The sequence below is a fragment of the Andrographis paniculata genome, unplaced genomic scaffold (genome assembly GCF_009805555.1).
Source record: "Andrographis paniculata isolate CXL003 unplaced genomic scaffold, ASM980555v1 Contig9END, whole genome shotgun sequence".
NCBI classification, from domain to species: Eukaryota; Viridiplantae; Streptophyta; class Magnoliopsida; order Lamiales; family Acanthaceae; genus Andrographis; species Andrographis paniculata.
The window spans coordinates 3442203-3461744 of NW_026137639.1; positions in this window are offsets into that span (position 1 = coordinate 3442203).

Genomic DNA, 19542 nt, shown 5'->3' on the forward strand with positions numbered 1-19542 from the left:
CTCAACATAACCAATTAATTCATTTAGAGATTCACTCAAATAAAATAAACCGAGGTCATGAGTCCCCTGAAGATAACGAAAAATGTGTTTGATACCATTCCAATGCCGTTTTGTGGGAGATGCGCTAAACCTGGCAAGTAGATTTACTAAAAAAGATATGTCGGGCCTGGTACAATTTGCAAGGTACATTAATGCGCCAACAGCGCTGAGATATGGTACCTCGGGGCCAAGTATCTCTTCATTTTCTTCTCTTGGCCTAAATGGATCTTTACTGGGATCAAGGGATCTGACCACCATTGGTGTACTCAAAGAGTGAGATTTATCCATATAGAATTGCTTTAATACCTTTTGGGTATATGTGGATTGATGGATAAATACTCTATTATTAACATGATCCACTTGTAATCCCATACAATATTTTGTCTTTCCTAAATCTTTGATCTCAAATTCTTTCTTTAGGTATTCAACTGCAATTTTGATCTCTTATGGAGTTCCAATTAAATTGAGATCATCAACATATATTGCAATAATGACAAAATTTGATCCATTTTTCTTTATAAAGACGCATAGACATATTGGATCATTAGTATAACCTTCTTTTATTAAACATTCACTCAGATGGTTATACCACATTCGCCCTGATTATTTAAGTCCATACAATGACTTTTTCAATTTGATGGAATATGATTCCCTTGGATTTGATTTGTATGCTTCAGGCATATTGAATCCCTTATGAACTTTCATATAAATATTAGTATCCAATGAGCCATAAAGATATGCAGTAACTACGTCTAAAAGACGCATATTGAGCTTTTCTCGCACTGCTAGGCTCACAAGGTATTTAAATGTTATTCCATCAACAACCGGAGAGTATGTTTCATCAAAATCTACTCCAGGTCTTTGCGAGAATCCCTGAGCTACAAGACGTGTTTTATATCTTATAATTTCATTATGCTCATTTCTTTTTCGTACAAACACCCATTTGTATCCAACTGGTTTTATACTATCCGGTGTTTGGACAATTGGTCCGAAGACCTCTCTTTTATTTAATGAGTCAAGCTCTGATTGAATCGCATTTTTCTATTTTAGCCAATCATTTCTTTTCCGACATTCATGAACCAATTTTGGCTCTGAATCCTCGTTTTCTTCCATTATATTAAGTTCTAAACTGTATGCAAAGGCATTATCAATAATTGCCTCTTTACGGTTCCAACATTTTCTTGAAGTAACATAGTTAATTGAGTTTTCAATAATCTCATTATGTTCTTCAAAATCGTGCTCTTCTGAAGCAATTATGACAGGGTTGACTTACTCATTAGATTGAGGTTTATCAATGTCATTCCTGATATTTTCATGATTATCATCATTAATTCCTCTTTTCTTTCGAGGATGTTTGTCTTTGAAACCGAGTGGTCTACCATGCTTTAAGTGTGTTTCTGATTTATTAGCACTTGCAATTTGTCCATCGGGGATAATTATTTTAGACGGAGCATTAGCAGCTTAGATATATGATTGAGTAACTTTGCTCGAATCATTGAATGCATCCGGTAACTGATTTGCAATATTTTGCAAATGTATAATGCGTTGAACTTCTAGTTCACACCACTTTGTACGAGGATCACAAAAATTCAATGGGATTTTCCAATTAATATCCCTTTTCAGTTCATTTCTGTCTCCCCTTAATGTCGGAAAATATGATTCATCAAAATGACAATCTGCAGATCTTGTAGTGAATAAATCACCCGTCATAGGTTCAAGATATTTTATAATTGACGGCGATTCATATCCGACATAAACGCTCAATCTATGTTGAGGACCCATTTTTGTATGTTTGGGGGGTGGAATAGAAACATAAACAGCACACCCAAAAATACGTAGATGAGATATATTTGGTTCGTGACCAAATACTAACTACATCGGGGAGTAGCTATGATAGTTTGTCAGTCTCATTCTTATAAGTGTTTCTGCATGTAAGATTGCATGCCCCCAAGTTGAAACGGGCAACATAGACCTCGTCAGTAATGGTCTAAAAATCAATTGCAATCTTTTAATAAGTGATTCTACCAGACCATTTTGTGTATGAACATGAGCAACTGGGTGCTCTACATTAATTCCAATCGACATGCAATAATCATCAAATGCAGTCAATGTATATTCACCAGCATTATCCAGACGTATAGTCTTAATTGGATTATTGGGGAATTGTGCCCGTAATTTAATAATTTGGACAAGCAATCTCGCAAATGCCATATTGCGAGTAGATAATAAACATATATGTGACCATCTGATAGATGCATCAATAAGCACCATAAAATATTGAAATGGCCCACACGGTGGGTCTATTGGTCCACATATATCCCCGTGTATTCTTTCCAAAAATGTAGGTGATTCAATACCTACTTTAACTGGTGATGGCCTGGTTATCAATTTTCCCTGAGTGCAGGCAACACAGGTTAACTCATTTGAGTTTAACACTTTTTGACCTTTTAATGAATGGCCATGTGAATTCTCAATTATTCGTCTCATCATTATACTACCAGGATTCCCAAGGCGATCATGTCATATTTGAAAATCGGTAGTCTTTTGATCTACCGTGAGGTGTGTTTCAACAACACCTAATCTGGCATAATATAAGCCAGTAGATAGTGAGGGTAATCTCTCAATGATGCATTTCTTTTTATCAATAATATTGGTGATCAATAAAATTCACCATCGGTATCACTCATAGTTTCAATGTGATAACCATTTTTCTAAATGTCCTGAAAGCTCAGTAAATTTCTTCAAGCTTTAGTGGCCAATAGTGCATACTATATCACAATTTTCATCCCCGCGGGGAGAAATATAATGGCTTCTCCAGAGCCTTCAATTAATTTTGCACTGCCACTTATTGTATTGACATTCATCTTTTCCCTTTTTCAAATGAGAGAAATATTTTTTGTATTTCAATATAGTATGTGTTGTTGCACTGTCAATGAAACACATATTTGCATCATTTTGATTGGCATCCATTTAACCTTAAATATAAATAAATGCAGTATTAATAAAGGCAAAATCTGCTATATCAAAATGTGTTGTGTTGTAATCCAAAAGATTATCATCGAGGTCGTCATCATTATCAACGTGATTAGTCTCGACCTCCTTCCCCTTTTTTCTGCAGTGAGGCCTGATAAAGATCGGCTAGGTGTTTGGTTGTTCTGCAGGTATTGGCCCAATGGCCTTCAATGCCACACCGACTACAAATGTCGATTTGCCTCTTTCCCATGTTTAGCCTTTTCAGCTATATCCCCATATTGGGGTTTACTCTGCTTCCTGTTAATGACAATACCGTGGTGATTGTAAGGGGTATACCGACCGCGTTGACTCTCACAATCGCGACCATGTCCACGGCCTCTACCACGTCCTCGGCCTCGTTCATAAAATGTCACATTCGATTCAGGGAACGGACTGGAACCAGTGGGCCGGGACTGATGATTTTTCATCAGTAACTCATTATTTTGCTGAGCTAATAAAAGACATGCTATGAGCTGTAAGTACTTTTGAAATTTTTTTTCACGATACTGTTGTTGCAGCACAATATTAGAAGCATGAAAGGTAGAGAGAGTCTTCTGCAATTTATCATTCTCAATAACAATTTCTCCGCAGAGTTTCAACTGAGATGTAATATGATAGATAGCAGAGTTGTACTCTGTAACAGTTTTAAAATCCTGCAACCGCAGGTTAAGCCAATCATGTCGGGCTTTTGGGAGAGTGATATATTTCAAGTGCCCAAATCTCTCCCTCAACTAATTCCACAAATCAAGTGGATCTTTCACCGTCAAATATTCAGACTGTAGAGGAATGTCCAAATGATGACGGATGAAAATAATAGCCTTAGCCCGATCTTGGTTTGTAACCGTATTTTCATTGGCAATTGTATGAACAAGGCTCATAGAAACCAGATGCATTTCTAAATCAAGGGACCAAGTCAGAAAATTATTGTCAGTGAGAGACAGAGGTTTAAAAGAAAATTTTGCAAGGTTTTCCATAGTTTAGAAAATAGATAATATAGATAGTATAAAAATAAAACTTACCAAAAAATAAAATGGGTAGAAGTCTCGTGCTGATAACGTGTTATATAATAATTATATAATATAATATTATTAAGTATATATGTATAGTGATATGTGTGGTGGATGATATAAATATAGATGTATGTGTGTATATTATATCTTATAAACACGAGTTTGTACGGATCTGCCACTTGAAAAGTCTATCATGCCCCTCATTTCGAAAATGACAATTTAGTCCTTAACCTATCTTTGTACTGGCTTGAAAAGACGAGATTGTACGGATCTGCCACTTGAAAAGTCTATCATGCCTCTCATTTCGAAAATGACAATTTAGCCCATAATCTACTTAAAACATCGTCTGGTCGGTTACATCAACCGCCTCGCCAAATGCCTCCACCAGTTCCAGAACTCAAATAGCCCAACCGACCAATCCAGAGACCAATCGCTACACCAAAAGACTTCTTGGCCGCACCAACCAAGCGACCCGTCTATCCGCCTGCGGACCAACTGACTTGCCTATCCAACCGCAGACCAGCCGACCTACTTTATCCGACCGCAGACCATCAGACCTGTCTGTCCGACCTGCTGACCATCAGACCTGTCTGTCCGACCGCTAACCATCCGAACGAGGACCAACCGACCATACCAACCGACCGAGGACTTTCCGACCTGCCAATCCGACCGCTAACCAACCGACCTGATCATCCGACCGAGGACCAACCGACCAGACCAACCGACCGAGGATCTTCCGACCTGCCTATCCGACTGCTAACCAACGCACCTGACCATCCGACTGAGGACCAACCGACCTGAGGCAAATTTTTTTCTTTTTCCACCCGACTTCGTGTCTATCTTCCTTTAAGATCCTGCTATCCTTATTTTTATTATTATTATTCTTTTTTGTGCGTAACAATGATCAAAGTTGAAATATCGTTGCTATTTTTGACATTTCAAAACTCATAAAGAGATGCAGGGTCACCCTTCTTATCTCAAACATTTCATCTACATTCTCCTCTATTTTATTTTTTATTGTTGTTGATGCAATTTTTCAACAATAAAAAGTAAAATATGAAAATAAAGTGTTGATGTATTTTTTCAACAGACAAAAAGTAAAATTCAAAGATATGGAAAATATCCTTAAATTTGATTAATTAGCGCCTGAGATTAGGAATCTCTAATTCCTCCTTTATTGACACGTGCCTTGCACCGTCTAGCCAAACGCTTCTACCAGTTCCCGAACTCAACTTGTCCGACCGACCATTCCAGAGACCAATTGCTAGACCAGCCGACCTACTTTATCCGACCTACTGACCATCAGACCTGTCTGTCCGACCTGCTGACCATCCGACCTGTCTGTCCGACCTGCAGACTTCCCGACCTGACCACTTTTCGTCTTGACGACCTCCCGACCTAAGGACTTCCCAACCTGACCACTTTCCGTCTTGAGGACCTTCCGACCTGAGGACTTCCCGACCTAAGGACTTCCCGTCCTGACCACTTTCTGTCTTGAGGACCTCCCGACCTGAGGACTTCCGGACCTGACCATTTTCCGTCTTGAGGAACTCCCGACCTGAGGACTTCCCAATCTGACCACTTTCCGTCTTGAGGACCTCCCGACCTGAGGACTTCCCGACCTGACCAACCGACCTGAGGGCAAATTTTTCTACTTTTCTGCCCGACTTCGGGTTCTACCTTCGTTCAAGACCCTGCTACCATTATTTTTATTATTATTATTATTTTTGTACGTAACACCTTAAATTTGATTTTTTAGCGTCTGAGATTAGGAATCTCTAAACACTGTACGGTACATAAAAGGAAATTGACTGAAAAATTAAAATGCTGAAAATTTAAAGTGGTGATCCCCAAATCTGACTTTGCTTTGTTGAAGTTGATTGAAGATGCTTGAAAATAAAAAATCTAAATCCTTAAATATTACTTGAAAAGATGTTTTGGAACCGTCGCCAGCAACCGCCGTCAACCGCCCAAGACGAAACGCTTTGAAACGTCGTCTGGTCGGTTACATCAACTGCCCACTAATTCCTCCTTTATTGACACGTGTCTTGCACCGTCTCGCCAAACGCTTCCACCAGTTCCAGAACTCAACTGGCCCGACCGACCATTCAAGAGACCAATTGCTAGACCAGCCAACCTACTTTATCCGACCGCAGACCATCAGACTTGTTTGTCCGACCTGCTGACCATCAGACCTGTCTGTCCGACCTGCTGACCATCAGACCTGTCTGTCCGACCTGCTGACCATCAGACCTGCAGACTTTCCGACCTATGGACCATCCGACCCGCTAACCAACCAACCTGACTACCCGACCGCAGACCTTCCGACATGTCTGTCCGACCTGCTGACCATCAGACCTACAGACTTTCCGACCCGCTAACCAACCGACCTGACTACCCGACCTGAGGACTTTCCTTCCTGATGACTTTCCGTCTTGAGGACCTCCCGACCTGAGGACTTTCCTTCTTGATGACTTTCCGTCTTGAGGACCTCCCGACCTGAGGACCAACCGACCTGACCAACCGACCTGAGCGCAAATTTTTCTATTTTTCTGCCCGACTTCGGGTCCTACCTTCCTTCAAGACACTGCTACCATTATTTTTATTATTATTATTATTTTTGTACGTAGCAAGACCTTATGTATTAGTTGATTTTGGTATTAAAACTTGTATGTTGTTATACACGAGATTGTACGGATCTGTCACTTGAAAAGTCTATCATGCCCCTCATTTCGAAAATGACAATTTAGCTCTTAACTTACCTTTGTACTGGCTTGAAAAGACGTTTTGGAACCGTCGCCAGCAACCGCCGTCAACCGCCCAAGACGAAATATTTTGAAACGTCGTCTGGGCCGACCTACTTTATCCGACCGCAGACCATCAGACTTGTCTGTCCGACCGCTAACCATCCGACCGAGGACCAACCGACCAGACCAACCGACCGAGGACCTTCCGACCTGCCCATCCGATCGCTAACCAACCGACCTGATCATCCGGCCGAGGACCAACCGACCTGCCTATCCGACCGCTAACCAACCGACCAAACCAAACGACCTGATCCACCAACCTGAGCGCAAATAATTCGATTGTATTTTTGTTTTACAGTTTATATTTCAAATAAATAATATTTCACTACATTACATTATAGAATAGTCCCGCGGTATACCGCGCAAGAGCGTGTTCTAGTATATATATATATAAGTGAGTGCAATGTAAAAAGACAAAAGAAATAGAGACTTTGTGAATGAATTTTTCGTTCACTTCTATTTCATCATCAATCACACACATATATATAGTACCATTAATTATTATTACAGTACACGTATTGATGAGGTGTACAAAATGCATCCATATAGTAATATGTACATACGTAGATGCAACGTATGTAATATGTATATAATAAATGGATTTATTATTATTATTATTATTATGAGCATACTTGTTTGAATGCCGGTATGTTGGCAATTTTTTTTACTTGCCGGTTATTATTATTATTATTATTATCTTTATTATTGTATATAGCATAATTGTTATGAATTTTATGTGTATTGGAGCATGTTTCTTTTTATGTACTATTATTAGATTATAACCACCAAATTTCTATTATGTTATAGTGAGGACGTGGTAATGCCAACCCAATCGAATCCGGTTAATCTTAGCGAAGGAAATTTAAAAAAAAAAAAAATGAAATGGACAGACTATAATATTGGGATCTTTTTAGAAATTTGCAAAGAATAAATTGATGTTGGCAATAGACCAAGCACTCATTTTACAATAGAGTGATGAAATAATTTGATGAAAAAAAAATTATGAAAGCCGGGTAGTCAATATGATAGGAAACAGCTTAAAAACATATGGGATGGTTTAAAACTAAGTTTGGTTTGTGGCAAAATTTGTTCAAGGTCACACTGGCATTTGATGAGATCCTATGAACATATAAAACTAAAGTACATATTACTTTTTATTAATTAATTGTATAAATAATTTAAAGTGGTTCATTATATGTGTATTTTTTTGTTTTTTTACATATACAGAAAAACCCGAAGTATCTTATATTCAAATATGGTCCTCCGAAATTTTTTAATTTTTAATGATTTACTTGCTACGGGTGAATATATTTTCTGGCCAATTGAAAATGAAAGTAACGAACAACTTACTAGTGCTGAAGATTTTATTTTAGAATCGCCAATGGATGCTAGTGATAATTATGTAGAAATTGACAAAGGACCGGACACACAAAATAAAGATACAAAAAAGAGAGAGAGTGAAAAATGATAAGAAGAGAAGTGGACTTGGTAGACTTCAAGCATCAAATGAGCAATTAATTAATTGTAGTATGGATCAATCACAACTTGCAAAAGAGAATGACACTCCTAAGTTGCAAGATTGTTTGAAAATGCTTAAAGATCGGCCTGAAAGGGTACATTCGAGTGATGTTTATAATTTGACATTATGAGTACTTGCGAACAAACAACACATTGAAGTATTTGTCTATCTTATGAAAAATGAACGTGAAACTATTATGAGTTGATAGGCCATATATGTATACATTTTGAATAACCTGCCTTATTAACAATTGATTGAATATGAACTAGTTGATTATTTTTTTGTCAAATAGATTTTTTTTTGTGGAAATTTGTTTACATTTATGTTTGTTTCAACATTGTTTATTGATTAGTTACATTTTACACAAGTGTATATTTATTTTATTATAATTTTTTACATGATTTTTTTTTAATAGTCATAGATATTGTGTTTATTTATATCATATGTACAGGATGAATAAAGATTTTGATATTGGATGGGATGAAGATGAAGAGAAATATGATATTATTAATAAACATAGAGAGTCACTCTATATTGCAACAAAGTTAACAAGAGCTTATATTGGATTGTACTATTTGAAATATTTTCATAAAGAAAAAAAGAGAACATCGTGTCTTTCTGGACATGCTTGGGTTGAAAAAGTAAAACACAGACACGAAAAATGATTTTTTTGAGCAATTCCGAATGAGAAAATGTGTGTTTTACACGTTAGCATTTGACCTAAATATGAAGTTTAGATTGGAACCAACTTGAAAAATCAGTCTACAACTATCTTTTTATACATGGTTGGACATGCTTCGTCAGTAAGAGAATTTGAAGAAAGATTTCAACATTCTTGAGAGACAATATCCATGCATATTCATAGAGTTCTAAAGGCTATTCGACGTTTAGGCATTGAAGAAATTAGACCTATTTATAATAATTTAAAAAATGCTCAAGAATATTTTAGAGATGATAGCTGTTATTGGCCATATTTTCAAGATTGCATTGGGGCAATAGATGAGACTCACATTGCGATTGATGTGTCTGATGATAAAAAGACACCATTTGTTGGTTGAAAGGGAATGACAACTACAAATTTTCTCGTTGTATGTGATCTTAATATGTGCTTCATTTTTGTATTGATTGGTTATGAAAGGTCTTCTCATGATACTAAAATCTTTTATGAAGCTCTTCGTAATTCGAAATAGAATTTTCCTTTGCCACCTAAAGGTACACAATATTTTTTATGAACTATTTTTGCTTACTATTTCATTATGTTTATTATTTATTTGTTATAATTTGTACAAAAGTTATTTTACTATTATTATTATTTTTTTTTTGTAGGTAAGTATCTAGTTGATTCGGGGTATCCTATATTTGATGGATTTTTAGGACCATACCAAAATACTAGATATCACCTTCTAGAATTTAGGTTGGCTTCAAAATTTTGATCTCAAAATGATTGTTTAATTTTTATCACTTAAGCATGCAAAACATCATTGAAAAAGCTTTCGGAGTTTGCAAAGCAAAATGGAAGCTACTTCAAGATATGCATTGTTTTGATCTTCAAGATCAATTTGCTATTATATGGGTTTGCTTGCTCTTCATAGTTATATAATAAGAATGGATTATGATAATGACATGTTTGAGATGTTTGAAGATTTTGGTGAGATAGTAGAAATTGATCGCGACAAAAAAGTTGGTAATATGGAAGATCAATGAGAATAAAAAAGACTAACGATCCAAAGTGTCAAATATATGGAAGAGAAGAGAGACTTTATTAGGAACCAAATTCCGTGAGGACAAAGAAGGATGATAAAGTGTAAATTATTTTATTTAAATATGTTATCAATAAAAAAAATATTTTCTTTAAACATAATATGATTTTATTTATTGTTAAATGCACGTAGATTTAATATTTTAATTTTTTTCAGTTAAATTAAATTTTTATTTTTAATTTATGCATTATACTTGAATAAAAAATTAAAATATAATTGTGGTACTAAATTAAAAATATATTTATTAATTATATTTGGTAATATATTTTTAATGTATTTGTGAAAGTTTAAAAATACATTACAAAAGTTTATAATAAAAATACATTTAGATTAACAATATGTCATTTTTTATAATTTTGATATTTTAAAAGCAATTTCAACTTTATTATATCTAAACACTTTTTTTATAAAAAGATGTTTCTATAACCATATATCAAAACATAAAATTAAACTATTTCTGTTTTTAACTTGTGCTTCTGCTTTTAGCTTATGCTTTTTTTTTTTTTTTAAGTCAATCCAAACGGGCCCCTTAGATACTTTAGAATATGACGAACGACAATGATAAAAATAGTACTTTGTTTTACGACAGAAAAAATAATATTTTTCAAATAAATCAAATATATATAGATAAGATATATATAATATAGATACATATATATTGGTGTAGATATATTAAGTATTTTTTTCATCCCACTTACCGTATCCATTTTTCCATTTCAGTTTGTCCAACTTATTTGGTACTTTCCTTTTTTGGAAAAGAACTATACATTTAATTTCATTATTATTATTTTTTTTAATTTTAATTAAATTAATTAGTTATCTTAATTTTAATCTAAAATTATTTTTTTTATACGGTAATTATTATCATTAATGTATTTTTAATGATTTACTAATTATATCATTCCTAATTTATGTATCTACAGTAAAGTGGACACTATAGCCGGGACGTAGGGAGTAAAAAATATGCACTATGTGTATTGAAATATATGGATTGGTGTATACATTTAATATATTATACTCTTTTCATCCCATTTGAAATGAGTCCTTTGGGTTTTGATTAAAAAATAATAATATTTTATTAGTTAGTGTAAGAGGTTTTGATATTTTTGTCATTTTGACTTTATATATAAAGTAATTGTATGTGTAAGGGTATGTATGCAATTTAAATAAAAAGTTAAGGGTGTTTAAATATTAATGTATTGTTATTTTTACTAAAAAAAATGAATACTTTGAGTGAGACCAACGAAAATGGTAAAAAATATATTTTGAATTAGAACGAAATGAGTATTATATATACATATGTTTAAGCAAAGTAATGGTGATTAATGTTGTTTATGTGAGTGAGGGAGACAGAGTAGTAAAAGGTGGAGGTCTCTATTTTGATTTGATTAATAACACATAGATCAGCAAGCAAATGACCACGTAAAGTCATTATATTAGCATCCACATTATGATGTGGTATACAATATTTCTCATTTCATGATTTTATATTATGGGCATTAAAAATTAAATGTGTAAATTAAATTAAATATTATGTATTTTGGAAGAAAATAAAATTTCAATAAAATAAATATATGGTATTTAATTATGCACATATTTAATTTTTGTACAATAAGTATTAACATTAATGCAAAAATTTGTTTCAAATGGAAGATATCGTACAAATATTGCGTGCATAAATAGAGTCATAATAAATTTGGTAGCAAAATAAATTAATCTTGTCAATAAAGAAAATATATAAATTAACATCTTTCGAAAAAGGCAATGATATAAAATCTTGGCGAGAAAGGAAGGTGCACAATCAAATCCGTAAAAAATGGAAAACAACATCCGATGTAAAAGGAAAGATTATAAAATCTTCTTATTGGCCAATTAGGACGCCCCACGTGACATCATTAAAAAAAAAGAAGCCGAAGACACTCATTCCCTATAAATAGGAGTCATGGCCAATTCATTTGAGACACCGAAATTACATTGAGGATTCAAACAAAGGAATAAGTCTCTAAACTCTCTATCTGTATTGTCTTTCATGTTTTTCGTGTTATTCGAAGCGTTCTTCGTCAAAAGTCATTGACTTGGACAAATGATCCAATATTGGTTGACGAATCGATAGGGTTAACGTTTTTCGTCGTATGCTTAAGCCGAAGGAAGAATCAAAGCTCCAAAAGGCATTGAAAGATCTGTCAAAGCCAATGAAAAACTTTCCAAGTTCATACCAAAGCTTTAAGGTGTTCGTCGCATTCTTCTTCAAAAGCATCAACTAAACTCTCTTAGATTCAAAAGTCAAAGGGACACGCCACCAAAAGTGTTATGGAGCGCCAAATCAACATTTTCAAAGATCAAAACCTCGAATTGTCCAAAGAAGACAGCAAATCTAAAGCGGACGATCAAATCGCCCACCACGGAGACCAAAGCCCTCCGAAAGGCGGCAAAGTCAAATCAACTATCAAAGCCGTTAATTGATAATATATAAAAAAATTTATTAATAATATATAAAATAATATTTTAAATTAAATACTATTTTTTTTTTCGATGGAATAGAATATATATTATATATAATTTTTTTGTAACTTGTATTGCTGGACTTATCTAACATAAAAAATACTTAAAACAAACACACCCCTATTTTTAATCCAAAATAAAATTAGTATCCACTTCTAAATTTTAAAGTTGAATTCAAGGTTACAATTTTAAAAAAAAAAAAAATTGAAAAAAAAAATTCTAATTTCTATAAATAAATATTAATATAATATTTTAAATATAAATTAATTTTCAACTTCTTATATAAAATAAAAACACAAATATTTAATTAATAGGAAAAAATAAATGAATAGGAAAAAATTGTAAAAAAATTTACCAATAAAATTGTTTACAACTCACATTGTAATTTTAAATGTTTTCACAAATTCTCATATAGTAAAATTTTAGCAAAGATTTAAAATCTGTTTGGTTCAAATGAGGGGATGAAAGAAAATTAAAATGGTTATAATATGTTTGGTTCATAGGAAATAGAGAGAACGAGAGACGAGCGAAAATAGTATTTTTATATTTGGTTAGAAAAAAAATTGGAAGAAAAATACAACAATTTTACTATTTTCCATTTATAATACTTCATTTGTTCCATATCTATATATTCATTTGCTTTTTGCACCGGAGGTTTAGAAATATTAGTATTATATTGGGATAAAATAGAAATAAAAATAAAAAGACTAAATTAACCCTATTAGTATTGTATGATATAAAAGTAACGACATTTGTGTAATATATTGTAAATTGGAAGGATATTTGTAATGTTAGGTAGATAGTACAAATACTAAAAAGGAAAATGAATACTTTGTTATGGGACAGACCGAAATGGAAAAATTGACTTATTGTTAAGAAACGGATGGAGTATATAAATAAGAAAATAAAAGTATTTAATGAAATTTGATTAATTGATTAGTAAAACATCTATTCCGATACCGTAAGTAATATAATATAATTTATTTTATTATACGAAGATTATTATTGAAACTAAAATATAAATAAACATAATTTTATTCAAAAATAGTAACAGAAAAAATATATAAATATACCAATTAAATTAATTACTAATACTAATTCTAATAAATTAAGATTTATTTAAATATGTTATTATAAATTGTAATAATATTTGATATAATAATTTTTTTAAAATATTTAATTTAAAATATTTTTAAAATATATATATTTATATAATTAAATATATGTACAATATATTCATATTCTAATTTTAATATTCAATAGAATAAAAAATAAAATAAATAAATATTTAAAAATTTAAATATATGATAAAATGTAAATGTATAATATGTAATTAAATAAATAATATTTTTAATAAAATTCTAAATTAATACCATTTGAGCTCACATCGACGGGAAGGTTTGGCACCTCGATGTTGGCTCTTTGCCACATGGAGCTGTAAGTATGTTCCAAGAGTTAGATTGTTCGCCTACTAAAGCAGTACATGAACTGAGTTTAGAACGTCGTGAGACAATTCGGTCCATATCCGATGTGGGTGTTAGAGCATTGAGAGGACCTTTCCCTAGTACGAGAGGACCGGAAATGACGCACATTTGGTGTACCAGTTACTGTGCCCACGGTAAATGCTGGATAGCCAAGTGTGGAGCCGATAGCCTTTCCCCATCTCTTCACCTCTCATTCCCAGGGTCTGTTTGGTTCAAGGGTTTAGAAGGAGGGGGGAAGAGAGGAGACAATTCTAAAATTTTTCATATTTGGTTCAATTGTTTTAGACTCTTTAATTTTTTTTTTTCCAATTTGGGAAAATTTGGAGAAGAGGGATTTTATTAAAAAATTTTTTTATCTAGTTACCTATTATACTCTTTAAATTTTTTATTAAAAATTTGATAACATCTTCAATTTTTAATATTTATTTATTTTATTTTTAATTATACTAAATAAATATTAACATATACTCCCTCCGTCCATAGATAAAGTATACATTTACTTTTGGACCAGTGTTTAAGAAATAATAGTATTTTAATTATAGTGAGTAGTTAAAAGTAGTATAATAACATTTTTGCCCTTGCTTTTTGGTATAAAAGTAATGATGTGATGTAAAGTAAGGGTGTTTGTAGAAAAAAGTGAGGTATTTAATGAAATGTTTACTTTTAATTGGACTTCCCAAAATAGAAATGTGTATACTTTCTAACTGGACGGAGGAAGTATATTGTACATAGATTTAAATTATATTATATATATTGAAATATTTTTAATTAAATAATCAAGTTTAATTATAATACTAACTCCGTCCATGGTTTTATTTACTTTATTTTGTGTTGATATGTAAATATTAATTATTATATCAAAATATAATACAAATTAAGAAAAAATTGCAAAAATACTTCAATTAATGTTTTATAATACTAATAGAATGACATTTGTAGAAAAATTTATACAAATATAAGAATATTTTTAATATTAAATACAACGATGCAAAAAGTAAATGTGATCCTCAGAGCCGGAGAAAATCATTTTTAACAAATCATATTAGTATATAATTATATCTATAATAATAATAATATTTTAATAAATAATTTAAAAAAAAATAATTTAGTTTTGAATGAATAGTATTTATTTAAAAAACAAATAATTTATTATCTTTCAAAAATAGTTTCAATACAAGCATAATATCTATTCTATGGTCTCAACTTAAATTTTAATACAATCTTGCACTAAAGATATAAGCAAAATGCTTAAAAAATTTAGTTTATCATATTGGACAAATACATTTTGTATGACATTGTATGAATAAATTAATCGAATTTTATTAAATACTTTTATTTTTCTTTACTTATATAGGGACAAAATAATAAAAATTTTCTATTTTCCCTCCCCTCTTCTGTTTAACAAAAACACAAAAATATTATTTTTCCTCATTATCTCTTCTCTTCCATATGAACCAAACACATTATGACAATTTTGAAATTCTCTCCCCTCCCTTCACCTCCAACCAAACAGACCCTTAATAAAATTTAAACCAAACACAAAAAAAAAAAAATAATAAAAAAATTTACAATTCCTCCACCTTCCCTCCCCTCCTACTCTGTCAAACCAAACACACCATTAGTAAAAAAAAAAAAAAAAAAAAAAAAAAAAAAAAAAAACAAAGGTATAATAAGTAATTAAATAAATAATATTTTAATAAAATTCTTGAAAAACAATATATATATTTAGGGTGTGTTTGTTTGGAGGATTTGTCCCAAAATTTACTATTCATCCAATTTTTTTTCAAAAAAAAAATATCAAATCAAATACCTATTTTTTATTTTTTATATTATATTAAAAATAATTTTACATTCAAAACATTACATTAATACCTATTTATATCATATCATATAACTATTCAAATTCAAATTATTACTATTCAAATCCCAACTCAAAATCCAAACCCCCAAACAAACACACCCTTAGAATTCCTCCTCCTTCCCTTGAGCAAAGCAACAAATAAAGCGGATCTCAAAGAAAACAAATCTACGATTCGAGTGTGTTTGTTCGGGGGTTTGGATTTTAGAGTTGGGATTTAAATAGTAAAAATTTTGAATTTGAATAGTTGTATGATGTGATATAAATAGGTGTTGATGTGATATTTTGAATGTAAAATTAATTTTTAGTATAATATAAAAAATAAAAAATAGGTGTTTGATTTGATGTTTTTGGGAAAAAAAAAAATGGAATGGACAGTGGATTGAAAATCCAATCCCCAAACAAACACACCCTTCAGTGTGGCTAATTTTGGGACTTCAGCTAGCTATTTTGTGAAAGAAATAACAATGAAAAAATCAAAATGTGAGTGAATGGTTGTCTGCTCTTATTCCATCGAAATATTAGAATTACAAATATATATATAATACTATCGAAACTTTCCCAGTTTCATATACTAAATCACCAACCTATTTACAAAGACATATTACAAACCTTACAAGCCTAATTACTAGGGAAAATAAGAACAAATATACATAGTAAACTACTAAATAAATTTAATTGTATGGACGAGATTTTAGGGCCTATTATTCGGTTACCATAGCTGACATTTGCTCTTTCTCGTATCTTTGATGGATTCTTTGTTGAATTTAAATGTCTGATCCTTGACGGGTGAGGAGCAGAAACTGGAGGGAGAATCAGATCTCTTTTACGGCGTGCTAATCCTGAGGACCTAATCCTAGCCTATTTATAAATAGCGCAAACATAATTGCAATTACAATTATGCCCTTAATTAATATTATTAATTTGTCACGTCATCAAAATAATAATATTATACAGGTAGCTGCATTTTCATTCCATAACAATCAAACCTATCAGTTAATAATTAATTATATTAATTAGACCACTAAAATAATAAGACTGAATAAAATAATAACTTTAACAACTTATTAGATACACATATTTGATTGTTGGAGTAGGCGCGACAATTCCGTTTACTTGTTGGAGTAGGACTATTTTTTCGAATTTTTCCACGATTACTAATGTTGCTGTGTTCGTAACTCTAAAACCAAATCAACGTTGAATGATTCTCGGAATGGAGGGGAAAGTAGTAGAATGGAAAGCAGACGTATTGGGTTTGTCGCGGTTGGGGGAAGATGAGTTTTTTCTTTTCTTTTTTTTTTTTCCCTTTTTTTATGATTTTTCGTCAATAAAGAAGAAATGATTAAGTTGTTTTTAGTTCAAGTGTCCAAATACGTGACATAAATCTCAAATTATTGCAATGTTCAAAGAGGTCACGTTCATGAACAATGTTTGGAACAATGTTCATAAGTGCAGACAGATTGAAGTTTTTTTAACTATCAGAAGAAGAAAGTAAAATTTCAAAAAATTTAAAAATAAAACTAAAAAAAAATGATTTTTTTAGATTGCGCCACCTGGCACAATATGGGCACCGGAACATGTGTTCCGGATGCAGGGTCGAAAGAGTCCACCATTAGTAAATCAATAGTCCATTTACAATATATATATTTATTTATTTTAAATTGTCTAATTACAAGTAACTATTTATTTTTTTTAGTAACTATGATTTTTTTTTACAAATATCTCTGCTTTATCATCACAATATTATTTTTACATAAAAAAAAAAACAAAATCAATATTATCTTTACATAACTTTTAACTACTTGGACGGAAAGAATACTTACTGAAATATTTTTATTATCATTTTTATTTTTTATACCTTCGTCAGTTTCACAGTATTTTTATTATTTTGGTCTATCTTATATATCTGTAACATTTTAAAATACTCCCTCCATTCCAATACATAAATATTGTTTACCATTTTTGTCCGTAGTCTTTTACCTGTACTTTTTACCGACTACCAATATAATATTAATATTTCTTAAATCTTGTGTCCAAGCCAATTAAGACTATAGTTCTGGGACGGAGTGAAGTATAAAATAACTCACTACACTTTATCCTATTATATTATCTAATTTCCAATTTATTTTATTTAATACTCCATCCGTTTCACTTAGCGTGTTCGTGTTACTGTAGACACAAAAATAAAAAAGAAAAATGACAATATGTGAAACTAACGGAAACAACAATATGAACACAATATGTGAGACGAAGAGACTATTATCTTTCATGCTGGAACCTAAATGTATACTATGAGGGTGCTTGGGAAAGAACTTTTTGAAGAGCTTTTAACTTATTAATAACTTTTAGTTGTTTGACCAGTCAAAAAGCTATTTTAGGTATTTGGTATATTAATTTTTGAAAGAGCTTTTTGGGAAAAAAAAAAAAAAAGGTTAATTTCTGAAAAACTAATCTACTCAGTGTTTTGGAAGAGCTTTTTCATTTTAATTTTGGTTATTTCTTATTTACCCTTAAAATTTAATTATTTATTTTATACATATAAATATATTTTTATAGTTGTATTTATTAATTATTTTTAATATATTTAATTTATTAAATTATATTTTTATTTTGTAAATTTAAAATAATTTTTATTACTTATTAATTATTACTTATAAATCATTTTATTTGTAAAATATATAAATATTTAAAACAAAATTAATTAGAAAAAACAAAGGTTATTAATTTATTTATATATATTAAAACAATAATTAACATAATAAAAATATATATATACGAAATATTTATTATTTTATATTTTGCATAATTTTAATAAAAAATTATTATTATTTTTTAATAAAAATAATTTTCTCAAATTTAAATAATAAAAATAAAATAAAAATTTTATAATGTTTTTAGAATTTTCAATAATTAATAACAAAAATTCTCATAAATTTCAAACCAAAATGAACAAAATTAAATATTTAAAACAATAACATATAATGTCCTTAACAATCATTTTATGTATAAACAGTTAATGTCAAAACAATTGTTTTACCAAATACTTGACCACAAACCGCGCTAATTGAGTAAGCTAGTCAAACCAGCTAATTGAATCAGCTAACACCGAAAAGCTATAAGCTAATTGACAAACGCACCCTATATGTGGAATGAAAGAAGTATTAATTTATTATAAAAATAAGGTAAAATTCCACGTATTTTCTCTGTAGTTTCGAAATTTACGTGAAATCCCCTATATTTTAAAAATTGCATAGCGCTTTATTATATTTTAAAAAATATTACGAAAAATCTCACCGCCATAAAACTTTCCTTATATGATGAGAAGATGATTTCTATCTATATTTTCTTTTTTAAGAAATTTCATGCAATATTTTTTTAAATAAAGGGACACGATGTCATTTTTAAATTAAAGTATAAATTTACACTAAATTTCAAAATCGATTTAAAAAAGTTTTAAAGTATAAAAAGATACCAGATAATTTTTAAAATAAAAAAAAAATCTAGACAAAATTTCGAAACTACGAAAGGAGTATAAATAATAGTTAGTTAAT